Raw genomic sequence first — 16,158 nt, forward strand, 5'->3', positions numbered from 1 at the left:
GTCCAACAGAGGCAAACAGGTTTGACAGGTAGCAGGCAAACTCCAAAAAAATCCAAAATCCAGGCAAGGTCCAACAGAAAAAAGCATAAAACCACATGACACACGGGAAACAAATGCAGGTACGCTTGACTAGTGACACTGATGATCTGACACAGAACAAAGGAACACACAGACTTACAGTATATAATACACCTGAGGGTGTGGTGGTTTTGGTGTATCACTTCCTGGTTTATTTTGTAGTAGTCTCCTTCCCTTGTATGTCTTGTGTTTTTACTTCCTGTCTGTGTTTTCCCTCCAGTTTTGATTGTTGGTCCTCCCTTGATTGTTTGCACCTGTGTCTCGTTGTCTCACCTCCCCTTGGGTATTTAGTCTTGGTCTTTTCTTTGTTCTGGGTTGGATTATTGTTGTACACATGGTGTTGTTCCTTGCCGAGCCCTTGTCTATGAGTTTATCTTGGATTCTTTGTTCTCTGGTGATTCATGGATTTTGGACTGATTTTGGATTTTGTCTGCTCATTACCTGTCTGCTCACCTCTGCCTGTTCTTGCCTGCATTCCACCCAACAATAAACACAGTAGTTATTCGGCTACTTCACCCTGAGACCGCTTCTTTGTCATCTGCTTTTGGGTCCACATACACCTCCATATAGCACCCCGCCTTACGACAGAGGGAAAGATTACTTGACACAGGTGAAACTAATTAGGGCGGGGCAAACAATCAAAACCTGCGGAAAGCAAACAAAAGACAGGAAGCAAAACTACACAAGACACATGAGGTAAAAAGAGCATTTCAAAATAAAATAGGAAATACTATACATAACCCCTCAATCATGACAATACCACTCTTATGTCTGTGCGGTAAATATAAAGCTGCAGCCAGTTAGCTTAGCTTAGCATAAAGGCAGGAAACGGGGAAACAGCTAATCTGTTTCTGTCCAAAAGTAACAAAGTCCGTCTACCAGCCCCTCTAAAGCTCACTGATTAACCTGTTATGTCTTGCTTGTTTAATCTGTACAAAACGGAAATTTGAAAACTTACGGTTGTGTTTTTGTAATTGCTAAGCTTTAGACTTGCTAATTTGCGTATTTTGTTACCTTTGGACAGAGCCAGACGAGCTGTGTCCAGTCTCTATGCTATGCTAAGCTAACAGACTGCTGGCTGCAGCTTCATATGTAACATTCGACAAACATGAGCATGGTATAAATCTTCACATCTAACTCTTGGCAACAATGCGAATAAGCGTATTTCCCAAATGTCAAACTATTTCTTTAACAAAATATGAGCTAAGTCAAACCCCATATAGCTACTGAAGTCTACATTCATCTGTCATGTCAAACAGACCGGGAAGTTGAGCAGACATTTTCAGGAAAAGTTAAACTCAAAGATCATTGTAAAATGGACAGTAGAATACAAAATGTATTTCATTCACATCACAAAGGGGACGCTTTCTGTCAACTGCCCCTGACCTCTCACTGACACTAGAATGAAAATAATTGTTTTACATAATTTACTTTCTCTCGTTTTAAGTGGGTTTGTTTTGGATACATTTTTAAATAGTCACTAATGTGTGAACCTTACAACACCTAACAGAGTGAGATGAGTTCACGTCAGGCAACATTTCTCAACTTGTCTCACAGCTTTTGGTCATGTTTAGGTGCACAAATAGTGCTTTATATACTAGGTCTTTAAATCAGTTAAAACTGTAAATCTTTAGGTGTTTAGGTACAGAAAGACAAAACATAGCAATATATTCCATACAGCAATATATCAGCAAAAACAATATTTGAGGTTATCTTTTAATATCTTTCAAAAGACCAAATGGAATCTCCTTGAGTTGCCTGTATTCGGTACCCTTCATGTTTCTAAAATACATTTCACTTATTTAACAAGTGTTTCTTCTAGGAGCATAAATTGTTGTATTTCTTTTAACTAGACGCTGGATCAAAAGCTGAGATGAAACAAATATAGCCTGGCGACACAGGGAATCCCTTTTTCAAATTAGCATTGATGCTTTGTTTATTCTAACGCATCCCTGTGTTTTTATTAGTATAACCCATCCATTTCCTCTCCCCATCCAGTCTGAATGATTCATTGAAATGCACATCTTGTTTGCAATTGACTACATTCACAACCTGCTGAAAGCTTTTTGTTCTGTCCCTGTGATGTCGGCAGGCCTTCAAACAGCTTTGATTTAATTGAAACTTGCAGCGCTCATGTGAGAGTGCTTGGAGCTTAATAAAGGCAACCGCTGGCCATGTTGCATTCAGGTTTATGAATAAAAACCATGTATGCTTTTGAAAATGGGTTTTTCCCTCCGTGTCCTCCCATCCCCCACTGTCGAACCGTGCAGACACTCTGGGCTGTCATTAACTGCTATTGTCAGCGGTACAATCAAGAGCAGGGGGAAAAAAATACTCCAGCACTTATCATGAGCTCAGCCACCGGACCGACATACACACACACACTGGAACACACAAAAATGCACAACACACACCAGGAGAATGGATGTTACTATTGATTTCTGGGCTGATGTGCGAGACGTTGCACAAATACAGAAGCCTGGCTACAAAAGGTGTTTTTGTCTTTCAAGAGCTATAATCGTTCTGCAACACCAGGCCAATGACTGGCTCTATATTTAGACAGCAGGTCAATACAGCTATGGAACAGACAGAAATGCTGCATCGCTCTCATCTTCAGTTTAATCAGAGCCACTCCTGCCATGAAGAGCCCACTTCCTTAGATGGCTTTGAAAATACATATAGGAGCCCAGTAAATGAATATGTAATGAAATAATATGACAAAATGTGGTGAAATGCTTGTGTTCTCACTGCATGCCACATATTTTATCCCCTTTAAAATCCAGTTAGCTTTAAAGGATGCATCTGGTGATTCTGTCAATTTTTCTTATTATCAACAAATCCCATGAAAAGACCAAAACCAACAATGAATTGATCTTACGAACAAGTAGTATCAATGTCTGTGCATCCAAAGTCTGATATAGTTTGTTTTTCTGTGCCACAGAAAGCACATCAATGAGCCACACAGTTGCACTGACTTTACAATGCGTGACAATGGTAGGTCAGTCAGTGGGGATGAGGAGGTTAAAAAAAAAAAGACAAGTTTTTATTTATAAGAGCAAAAAACTTTCTCAATGCACTTTGTATTTACTGTCATTTAACATCATTGATTTTACACCCCGTATGTTTTTATTTTAGGTCTTCAACTGTTTCCTACTTCCTACATTTTATCTAAAGGTGAAAACGACGGCCGTAGAGACTCGCTCCAACAATTTTTGCTCAAACAGTGGATGTTTCAATTTTTTTTCATCCTCTTTGATGGAACCAAACTTCTATTATTATACACAGTTTGTTAAAGCGCCATGAAAACTTGGCTTTAAATCTCAAGTACTTCTCTAAAACATGAAATATTCATGACTAAAAGAGCTATTATTTATCTTTAGGTAAAACTCAGCTAATCTGCTTCTTCAGGACAGCGTGGGTGTGGTTTGATCAGATTTCCTTAACAGTGACCAACCAACCAGCTGTCATCAGATTCTGATTGGTTTATTGAATTACATGACATCACCTTTTTACATTATAGCCCCATCCACTTCAAACCAGTAAAAAGGGCTCAACAAGAAAGACATATTTTTTAAAAATGAAAAAGAAATACAGAAATCTGTCATGTGAAATAACCAAAACTGTGCAAACTTTTGCAAAAATAAAGTGTGTTCATGAAGGAAACCCCATTCCTCAAAGTAAGAAGCTAATTGAAAAAATACATGTTTAAATATTATCAAAACAGTACACTTGTGTTTCTGTTATTCTTTCAAACGCGTCTTTCATTCGCTTTCATCGACAGACTAGAGTCTAATCTAGCCTGTTGTTTTCTCCCTGAGTTGTGTTATAGTGAGCTGCGTCCCCAAGGGTGACTGCAGTAACACATCTCATACAAACCCGTCAATATCCTCAACGTCTCTCACTCCTCTCAACACCGGCCCTCAGGCTCTCTCCCTGTGTGTCTACAATTCACCACTGATTGCTTTCTGATCCCCCTCTTGTACTGTTTAAGCAGAACACTGTGGAACACATGCACGGCTGCAGAGGGCAAGCTGGCCAGACAGGAAACACACAGATATTGAGAGATCTCAGACGAGTCCTATAAGGGTCAAGTTTTCATAATTATAAGATGGTAGCTATTTAAACATGTGAGTGATGCAGATGGAGCTATTGGTTCCCTTTTTTTAATACACTGAGAGTTTTGGTGTATGTTTGTATAGATCTAGAGTGAAGAGCGATAATGAAGCCAACATGTTAAATTTAGAAAAAATTATTTGGCATTATTTGTATTATAATGAACAGAATATTTCTTGATTTACAAGCTTTACCGTGCAATACAAATGCCTTCTGTTTGCCAGATTATTACAGCAACATTTTCAATGTTCACCTTTGGTTGCATACATTTGATAGTGCAGCCACTTCCAGCTGAAATGAACAATGAAATGACCATGGGGAAATGATGGATATGTAGAGAGAGAGGTTGGTGTTGGTGATTACTTTCAATCATGGGCTCAAAATAACTGCAACCTGTGATATGCAAAGCACAACGTCTCCATTTCCACGCTCATTTTTCTTCATCCCCTCTATCTTTGGGTTTTGACAGAAACACAAATCAGGTCCTGTCAGCAGCCTCCACATCTTTGTTTGACCACAGCCGCGTGTTTTGGACTCCAGTGGACAACGTGTTCATGTTTAACAAAGCTGCACCAACATTTCTCCTTGAATGTGGTTTTGGTGGAAACAGGGTTAGATGTAATTACCGTGAAAGTGTTGAGGGCCGAATTTGACAAAACCTGGAGGACCATACCAGTGGCTTTGCACATTTTAGCCCATTAACTAGAATTCACATACTTATGCTACATTACCGCCACCCAATTTCAACAAGCAAACTACTTTTATTCAAATTAATTTCCTAACGAGCAGGTAGTCATTAGTTTCAGTTCATACCAGTATGGTATGAAGGAAGACATCTCTCTAAATTGAGAAAGACGATTAATCACAGTGAATTTTTAATCACTTTTGTATTTTATGACGTTTTTACATTATCGTCATGTGGTTTTGCAGTTGACTTGAAATCCAAAATTTGACAGTGTTGCCAGAACTGCAATCCTAGAAGACAAATTATGAACAAAAAAATTGAAGTTTGGCCAATAAATCTTACGTCTCTTGTGTCTGAGTTTCTTGCGAGTACTTTAATGCACCAACAAGGATTTGTAAAACACTGTTGTATTGATTAAGCATGTAAATGTAACTAAATTATTTAACTGAATGTTCCCTTTATTGGATTACAGATCTCAAACACGTGTTACATATCTAAAGGTGTTACATGCAGAAATGAACTGAAACCAGTGGCTACCTGTAACTAAGAACATTGATCTGAAAACGGATGTTATACTTTGAACGTCCTCCAAATTAAATGATGAAACACATCATTTGTCCAGGCCCTCTAGTGTTTTCTGATCTGACGCCCCTGTCGGCAGGGCTACATCATTTGTCTGTGTCTAAAACTGTTACAAATCACTATTGAAAAATATATCACTTTTATGATATGTCAAAGTTGTGGGCACAAAAACGACTCTACCACGACAAAAGATCGTGGTCATGGTTAAAAGAAACCAACGTTGACTGTTGGGTGGAAACAGGAAACGAACAGCAGTCTCCTGTGTTGAAGGCCAATGTTTTGTTGACCCATACATCCACCCGGACGTCTTTGCTCTGTGGACTCTGTGGTTCCATAACAACGTCACATTACTTCCGTCTTCATTCCCAACGGACTACAGTCATGATTCTTACCGCCGCTAGAGGGCTTTGCCTCTTGAATATAAACACGTCATTTTGGGGATTTTTGCTGAAACGACTGATGCCGACAGGACGCTCTCACTTTGGAAAATTATCACTTTTAATGCAAAGGTTACACAAGTTGTAGCTACCCTGGTTTGGTCCTTTAATAGCTAAACCAAATAGGTGTTTGCAGAATCAAACACATGGACTTTTCATCCAAAACTCTTGGTAAATGTGTGCTAAACTGTGGTCTATTTTTTTATCCTTTAAAAAAACGTAGCCCTACAATCCTTTCAATGCTAATGCTGATCATTTTTCACTTTCGCTCACTACTGTAATTAAGATGAACCCGTACAGAACTGTATTTATTCCACACTTTGTTTGATTTGGATTATTCTGTCAGAAAAGGGTCACAGTCTGGGATATGATCATGACAATTCAGAAGAGCCAATAAACAGAAGTAATGAACAAAACATGGAAATATAGGCCAGCTATGGGAAGTTGCAATTTGTTGAAGGAGGCGGTATGTTAGAAATGTATCTAACGACTGTCTGTGGCCTCAATTAATAAACACAATTCAGTATAAACAACAGGATTTTCACTGCACTAAATCAGTGTGTCTGTCACTCTCGTTTGTGTACATTTTGACTTAAGATGTGAAGATACTTTTACTCTCTTAAGGAATAAAAATAGGCCTAAAAGGTTGTGTCCATGTTGAAGAATTCCTATAATTTCCTATAAAAGCAAGTACATATTCTGCTGGTCATATCTGCAGCAACCGAAGTCAAACTATCAGATCACACCTCTCACTAATTCAATCTTGAATGTAGCTTATCACGTTTCCACCATGATCTGAAATGTTTCTCCCCCCTTTGGTGGGCGAGATAACATCTCTATTGTGCGGTTGTGTTTAGTTGAGATAAACTGCAAACAATATTAAACACCTCCATATCTGTTCCTCCTCTCTCCACTTCTCAATCTCACTGCTGCATTATTGCATTTCAGTCTCACAGCTCTCTGTATTCTCCTGTAACGTGACGCCCCCTGTGTGTGGTGGTATCTCCCAGCGATGTTGCTGTGGTTTGTACCTCCTGCTAGTGTGTGTTTCCTGCTTCTCCAGTTTCTGGCTCTTTGTTTTTAGCCATGCTCGGTGCATGGGATGGCACTGGTACATTGGTCAGTCGGCTGTCGGCGAGTTGTTCACCACTTACTGACTGAATTATCTCAACAACTATTGAATGTATTGCCATGAAATTTTGTTCAGACATTCATGTTCCCCTCAGGATGAATTGTAATAACTTTGGTGATCACTTTTTCACTTTTTATCTAGTGCCATCATCAGGTCAAAGTCCAACACTTTGGTTTGTGACCAAATACCTGCAAAACTACCGACATCCCCATTAACTTCAGCTGTACTTTGTGTTTTAGTGCTAATTAGTAAATTGTAGCATGCTAACACACTAAATTAAGACAGTGAACATGGTAAACATTATACCTGCTGAATATCAGCATGTTACCATTGTCATTGTGAGCATGCACTCTAAGTATTATTGTGTTTATTGCACAGTCTTCTCCTTTACTGTTTTAGTTTTAGAGCTTGATCGACAGAAAATGTATTCAATTCTGATAATCACTTACTCAAGTCCATTTTCAAGCCAAAATGCCAGACATACCCTGGTTCCGGCTTCTCAAATGTGAAAATTTGCTGCTTTTTCTTGTCTTATAGTAAATTTAATATCTTTGGTGTTTTGACTGTTGGCTCTAGGAAATTGTGATGGCTGTTTTTAACTGTTTTCTCATGTTTTACAGACCAAATGATTAATCGAGAAAACAATCAGCAGATTAATCGACAATGAAAATATTGGTCAGCCGCGGCCCTAATTAGTTTAGTGACCTCTCCTTCCTTTCAGTTTTATTTCTCTCTCTCAGGTATCCTCGCTATCATCTGCAGTCATTAACAATTCTGTCTCTTGCGTCCTTGCCTTCTAACTCTCATTGTCTCCTTCATATCTCCTTTTTCCTCTCCACCATCCTTTCTTCTCTCCTTCTTCCATTGTCCTATTATTTTAACTTCATCCTCACTTTGCTCCCCCTTTTCCCTGCTTGCCCCCTCTCCTCCTCCTCTTCCTGTCTTTTCCCTCCTCCTCTCCTTTCCCTCCCTGGCTGTGTCCTCTCTTCCTCTGCTCTGTTGTGATCATACCTCCACCCAGGCACCTGACTGCAGATAATCACCCAAGAAGAAAGAAAAAAAAAAGCTGAGTTTTTATCTGCAGCCACAGCTGCAATTCATTGTAGAGTAGTGAATGAAGGGGAGAGATTAATAGCAGCCCCCTCACCCTCTCCTTCTCTTCTTTTTTCCTTTCCTCCACTCTCTGTCAATGCTGTCTCCTACAGCTGGTGCTTTCTGAAGGGTGAAAAGACCCAGCTCCATTTGAATGCCCCATTTGGAATTTGCTGAACAGCAGAATTACAGTAAATTATAGGCTGTTTTAGGAGGAGAAGATGTTCATTTTACAGATGAAGTTGCACACTGGATTTTACAGGCTAAAAAACGTGTCCCCCTTTGATTTTTACACATTTTTTTGGTCTTAAAATGGGCTTTAGAGTTCTACTATTTCTAAAATGTCAACATTAACCTGTAAAACTACTTTCAGACAGTTTGTTTACAGACAAAAATTAAACTGCTGTTTATTTAAAGCCAGTTTAAGGGATGGTGAGAGAAACGAGGTGCTATTAAAAAGAACTGTTTGCTCTTGCAGTAACAAAAAGGACAATTTCGACCCCAAGGCAGAGCAGCTCACAGCGTGAGTTAAATGGCACAGGGGAGCAGTGGTTTGCAGAGCTGTGTGTAAATGGCTCACTGGCAGGTTGAACAAAAACACTTTGCTTTGGCCCAGACAAGAAAGGGGGACAAAACGGATCCGGCCTGTAACCTGTACTGACTTCCTGTCCTTTTCTGCAAACATCAAACAGGAACAGTTCTATATCTTTTTGATTTCTTCTGCTTCAAATTGAAGGAAAGACTCTGATGCAAGTTACTTTAAAATTCATTCATGTTTTGAGATTTGCTGTGGCTTAAAAGTAATGTGTGTAAAATGCTTTGAAATACACCTGATCAAAGAAAAAAAACATTCAATACTTAGAAGAAAACTCAAAACCGTTGAAAAACACATAAACTAGCTCTAACAGTATCCTCATATTGCTGTGCCGCATTATAACTCTTTCAGCTGTTTGTGCTGGCTACTTTTTCAGTTTTGCCCGTTTAAGTCAATTCAGCTCAAGCTTTTTGTCAAATTTTACTTTTCAACTGTACTGCAAATCATTGCTGTCCCATGAAAACCATGTATCTCCAAAATGTTTAATGAGCTGAGAAAAACAGTATTATGAATATGTGTTTTTCAGATAATTCAATAGGTTTTTAAAATGATTTATGTAGCTTAAGAAGTAGCTCTCAACACTTAAGCCTTCAGTTTCTCTGCAAAAAAATCACCAAATTTGGAGATACATGGTTTTCACTGCACAGCAACAATATGGTGGATGAGTTTGATATTCCTACTTGAAGAATGTTTTCATGTATTAACACCTACTTTACAGCAGAAGGAAAACAAAAATAAATCAGTTACTGATGTGAACTCATTACACAACTGTTGTGATCTGCTCTTGACTTAATGTGTCTGTCTGATGGCTGAATGGGAATCAGTTTATCTGCAAACTAAGTGAAAAACAATTAAAACACGAGACCTGAAAAGTAAAAATTAAATAAAGTGAACAAAATCTTAATAAGAATATGTCAAACGCACACAAATGTTAGATGTGCACGTACATTTTGGATTGTATCTTAAAATGAAATTGGAGCTGTAGTCTCATTCAAAAAACTCACTGTTAAAAAAATTATTTCCAAGTATGAAAGTGAAGCAGTAATAATTTAAAAAACTCACTGTTAAAGTTAAAAATGAGTGGATAAAATGTATTTCAAATAAAATTACATGACATGGTATCTGAGATGATCTCGGTATATCTGCTCATTATCTCCAGTATACTCTGGAGATCATCTGAGATCCGTCCTGCTCTCAAACACTCTGAGATTATGTCCGCCTCGTGGAACGGCATGGTGCTCCACTCCACTGTGTGAAGGGGTGTCTGGGGACGTGGACGCGGGTTGCAGGCAGTGCCGCATCAGGGCATCGAGCTCCAGCCGAGTGGGAATTCATGTTGATTTTCATGCTTGACTAAGCCTGTTTTGCCAGCTGCCATTTATGCTCAGACATTCATTCTGTATGAGCGACTGTGTGTGTGTGTGTGTGTGTGTCCTATTTTAGCCAGCATAATGTGGCATCCAGCTTAAAATAGAAACAGTGTCATCACAGCAAAGCATGATCATCAGAACCTCTTTGAAACAAAATAAAACTCCCTTTTTTTGTGTATAAAACTGTAAATGTAAACACAAACACGGGCACTGCAGCTTTTTCTTCTTCCTGTCACTTCAAAAGCAGAGCTGAGAGCTTTTTTTCTCTGCCCAACATAATTCAGCTGGGCGTCTAATTCATATTATTACTGAAATTGCCTCAAATTTGTCGCCATGGTTATTTTTCTCCTCTCTTTCTTTAAGCTTTGTGCCTCCTCGATGATTAGAGCCGACAGCGGCTAGAAAGCATATAGGAGACAGTGTGTGTGTGTGTGTGTGTGTGTGTGTGTGTGTGTGTGTGTGTGTGTGTGTGTGTGTGTGTGTGTGTCAATAGGGGGACAGATAGGCTGCAAGGCAGTGACCTGGTAATAGTGAATGTATTCACAGGCCATATTCCAAGATAGTTGCCATGGTCACAATAACTGAGAGGCAGAGCAGTGAGAGAGCATTTTTGTGTGTGTGTGATGGTGTGTGTGTGTGTGTGTGTGTGTGTGTGTGTGTGTGATGGTGTTTCAAGTCTACAGACAGAGAGAGAAAGAGGATGACTGACTTTGAGAAAAGGAGGCTTGAGGCAACACTGCAGACTAGCAGCAGGAAACGGTACTACATTAGCAGCTGCTGACAAGTGCTCACTGTTCACAAAGACACGTTAAAGGAAGGGTGTAAAAACACTTAACAAATAAACCCAAAACTATCTGCATGACCAGAAACCAATAGAGCTAAGTGAGAAAATGGGTTTTCTTTGTAATTTGGGTTAACCGACTTGTTAAAGAGCTGATACATTTGAATGCATTATGCTGCCAGGTGTTCCTGGTTTTTGTCCATTCCCTAAATTATGCATACACATATATGAGTCATATAATTGTCAGATTTCTAGATTTTGCGGTAAATGTGCAAACACTCACACATATATAAAAAACAGACTCACAACAGAGAGTTTAAAGGGACACTCAGATTTAGTTGTTGTAGTAGTTGGTAATGTTGGAGGTCAGACTGAATGAAAAAAGTTTTACATGGCATGTGTCATGCTCCAAAAACACTGAATCCTATACTTCCCTTCATCCAACTTTGTAGCATCTTTCACTGGGCCTCCCCCCGGACTGGTGGACACCACGTCCTTCAAACTACACACTTCCAGTTTGTAACATAAGTTTTCTGTTAAATTTTGCCTCCAAGTCCAAGGTCAGATACTTAGATAGATTTTTTTGAAAACCTTTGAAAGTTTGTCCAGAGCCACAGAAAACCTTATGCAACTGTTTTCATTGGCTGTGAAATAAAATCTTTACCAGTGTGATGTGCACCCTTTTGACACTATTCATGTTGTGGTTTTTGTATCAGCGTGAATAGTAATACACATTTTAGTATTTAAGAAATTCAGTGTGAGAGTGTGTTTTCTGCCTGCTCACTGCGTTGTGTCAAACCCTCTCTGTATACGTCTGCTGTCGGCCCTGTCACAGTCTCTCTGCGGCTGAATGAAGCGCTCTGTCCCGTCTCTCTGTCACAACACAGCAGCAGCATCATCATCCTCTGACACACTGAGATCACAGGGGTGTCCCCCACCCCGACTGCACACACACACACACACACACACACACACACACACACACATTTGTGACTGGCTTGCTAACCTCCGGCATCCCACTGTCATCATTACTACTGTCTACCCACATCTCTCTCCTCTTTCCTCATGCTGTGGTCAGGAAAAGCCCCCTGAAGGGAGTGGTGCAGCGTGGGTGTTTCTCTACACTACGCATGCCGTAAAGCAAAGCGACCGGCAGGCAGGACAATGCGGTGATGACGTGGTGTGTCGGTGGGCGTGTGCTGAGTTTGTGGCTCTTCATTGGATGTTGGATTTGCGTGTGCACGGTCATGATTATGGTGCAAAGGAGCTGTTAGACATCTGAGGGCACACCTGAAGGACAGAGTGGCATATTCAGCCATTCCTCTTCCTCTTCCACTCTACTTTAATTTCCTTCTCTCCTCTCCTCTCTGTTCTGTTTTTCCTTTCATTTCCTCCTCTCCTTTCCCCTCTTCTATTTAATTTTCTTTCTTTCCTCTCTTCCTCTCCTATTCTTTCCCCTCCTTTCCTTCTTTTCCTCACTTCCTTTTCCTCCACTCCTCTCCTCTGCTCTCCTCCTCAGATGTGGAGGACACAAAGGTCAAGTCTGAGGTGACAGATAAAGACATTGTGGAAGCAAACAATTAAAAGAAAACAAATGTCAACTCATATAACCATGTACAGTATCTGGATCAAATGGGGGTGTGTTTGATGTGTGCGTAATGGCGTTGGGGGGGAGGGGTGTCATGTTGAGGAAGGGAAGGACAGCCCTCCTCCCTCCATCAGTGGGGTTCCTGACGCTCCGGGCAAAAAGCTCTCTATTGTCACTGTGTTGTAGCGATAAGGTTTGTGTGCCAGTCAGTAGCTGTTGTCAGCATGTGTACGCAGGCATGCAGACACACACAAACACACAGAAATCCCCCCTTTTGACTGTGCTGTCAGTCTGAAGTGTCACTGTTTGTCTGTGTGTGTGTGTGTAGTGACCCAGGGGATGGAGCGTCTGTCGTTGTGAGTGAGGCAGCGCTGCCAGTGGTGTGTGTGTGTCACAAAGATCATCAGCTGCCACAAACACACCAACAGCATCTTTCTGCCACAACCCCGAAACTGACAAAAGGCAGCAAAATGTTATCAGACGAGTCAAAAATAACACTGAATACATCAATAAATAATAAACAAATAAAATGTGTAACAAGAAATATTAAAATGTACACTTCTCCTTTAAACTCCAATTAATTAATTAAATTACAACTTAATTTATTTTGCTCTTCAAATTCTTCTATATTTGGTTTTGGCACAAATGTAATTTATTTGGTGGGTGTGTTTATGTATGACCAGAGCAGTGATTGGTCCAGGGTTTGTCAGTACATTAAATCAGTCATGAACACAGATTAGCACAAGCGACTGAACTATGTAGCCAACTAGCTTACCTGAAAACATAGTTGTTTTCAGGTAAGCTAGCTATCTTAACATAAACGAAATGAAAATAATATTAAATATAATTTCTCAATATAAAAAAACTAAAAAAACTGATTGGAGTTTAAAGCTTTGTTTATTTTTACATTCCATTATTTATCCAATTAACTGTAGTATTTACTGATGTATTAATTTATCTCTTCTTGTTTTGTTTCAGGGCTCCATGCTGCGTCACTTCCTCGTCACAATATTAATTTAGTAGTTTTGGGAAAAAAATTTGAATTATAGACTTTTCTAAATTGAGAAATATGTTCTGAGAGGCTGAAATGAGCTCAAATTCCCCTCTGCCTGAGTAAATCAGTTCGTGTTATCTGCACCGGAAGCAGCCTCCTTTAAGCATATTTGCACTGATAGATATTGAAAGATAAAGACGGCCTTTTCCATGCAATCATTTTATCTTTAATTATGTGTTTTATTAATGGCACTTTTTATATGGAAATGTGATTATATTAACTCTACATTCATATTGTAGGTTTATTTAAAGCAGCTCTGCTTTTAATTTGGCACTTTTCCTTTAAAAAAAAACAGAAAAAAAGGACAAAGTGGCTATTTGAATATCTTTGATGTTCCTTTCAGTGTGTCTTCCTGATGCAGAGTCACAATCAGCTCTCCGCCTGTCTGTCGGCTTTCTGCAGGAGAGATAGCGCTCTCTTCATTACGCGCTTCATTAATTTAAATGCTAATTGAATCTGCGAGGGCCTTTCAGACCGAGGGCCAAGTCCTGTCTTCCCCCATTGATTGTGTGTTAGTGTGTGTGTGTGTGTGTGTGTGTGTGTGTGTGTTTTGTGCACCTGCTGGATCCTGGAGTGACACGTCCTGACAGAACAGCCTCTCCTGCCTGTCTGTCTGCCTCAAGTGTGGCACTGATATGGTTTGAGTGCTCCAAGCCAGAGAGACAAGTGCTACACTAAAAGAAAACCCACCAACAACCAGGCTCAGAGGGTAGTTTCACGGCCCGAGAGGTGAAAATAAAAGTGAGAAAATGTGAATAAAGGCAGTTGGCATACTGTATGTAACTGGGTGGATAAAACAGAGGATGCAGGGGCAGTTAAATGATCTGTGCTCCGTTGCTAGGAGACACCGGGGCTGGATGGTAGAGATAAACGCTGGGATCCACCCCTGGCGGCGAGCAGAGGGTGGGAAAGAGCGAGAAGGAGGCGGGGTGGGGGTGAGTCATGTCACAAAGACAGAGGCATCCTCGCTCATGGCAGATAAGCTTTCGTTTCTCCCTCCAGTCCCCGTCTTCCTTCTTGTCGTCTGTTTTTCATAAAAGTTGGTCAGGGCCTGTTTGTTTTCGACCTCCATCCTTCACATGCGAGGTTAAAGGCCCTGGCAATATAATTTTCTCCATCAGCTTCCTGCTATAAGTGATGGAGTCTGACATGAACACAGCATTTTCTGCTTGTTTGATGTGGTAAAAAAGGTGATGTCACACAGTACTTCTGGGCACCAATCAGAATTTAGCAACATTTGAATCCAAACGTAATGATAGTTGTAGGTTGTGTGCCACTTTTGTCTGTTTGTTTTTGTTGTGTTGTCTGTGTTTGTGTAAAGAATGGATAAAAAAATATGTTTGCCTGAAACTTGTCAGAATCACCCTTTAAAACATTGTGTAATGTGTGTAACTCAGCTCATCAGCAGAAACAATACAGCGCTATCTAAGGCCGTAACTCGCAATAAATTACACTTTGACATAATCAAGCCTGTGAGCTTTTACACAAACTCTCCAATCATTCGGACAAATTATTTCCATCAGCGATTACCTCATTACATCAGTACAGCCCTGTAAATCTGTTAAATTTATACCAGAACATGTTTTTTTTTCTCCATCCGTTTCCTGCCTCACTTGAACACATCATTAGCAGCAGAGATTAAACTTTACTTTACTTGTGCAAACTGTCTCATCAGTGGTCGAGCCTCTGCAGCTGGTGCCAGGAGGGAAACCATGGCTGCTGCCACCATGTAAACACAGGAAAAAAGCTTCATCTTGCACCGTCATCCCTCATCAATCCGGCCGACTCCGGTCAGCCCGGCACAAAAAAGACAAAAGGACGAGAAGAGCGCTTCCTCCATCAAATGTGAGGGAAGCGGTGAGCTCTGAGTGCACGGCGTGATTAGTTGTGAATGGGACACAGTGGTCTGATTGGTGGAGAGAGCCGGGGGTCAGGCGTTCTGCCAGCAGCTCATACAAGGCTGCTGATTGCTTTTCAGCCACTGATTACAGTAATTTAGATCTGCAGTAGGCCAAAGGGGCCTGCGTCTGGCAGGCTGGCTGTCTGAGGGGGTGCAGTTTGGTTTGCTTAGGGTTTTTTTTTTTTGTTGTTGTCAGAAATGAGTGAATGAGGCCTGAAAAAGAAACAAACATGCAGTATTCACTCAGAAAAAACAGCTGCACTGAAAAAAGGTGTGATTCATGTTTTGGAGGTATGATGAAGGTAAACATAAACATCTGTGCTGTTACTGAGGCAGAATATGATAAACGATTTGAAGGATTTTCAATTCTACATTTTCATTTTGGAAAATTATCGGTCAATATTTCAAAAAAATGCAGATGATTACATTCTTGTTTTTAAGTCTAAGGATGTTAAATCCGTCATGTCAGAAATCATTTTATAATCACGTATTTTTCAAATAGTTAATATCTCATTTTGGATTTAAACACTTCATTCACAACCATCATTAATTAAAAATACAAAATGCACAGCTCTAAAATTTTGTGAGAGAAAAAACAATGAATGCTCCTTTTGTCTTTCAAGCGGCCATTTGGACACGCTGAGACCTTGAATAATCAAAGTTGATGAGGCAGTTAGTTGCGAATGGTTTTTTCCAGGAGTGAAGGCGATGATTAATCAAGGAACGGAGCAGCGCTGGCCTCTTCACCCGC

The sequence above is a fragment of the Siniperca chuatsi genome, linkage group LG2 (assembly GCF_020085105.1).
Source record: "Siniperca chuatsi isolate FFG_IHB_CAS linkage group LG2, ASM2008510v1, whole genome shotgun sequence".
In the NCBI taxonomy this organism is placed as follows: domain Eukaryota; kingdom Metazoa; phylum Chordata; class Actinopteri; order Centrarchiformes; family Sinipercidae; genus Siniperca; species Siniperca chuatsi.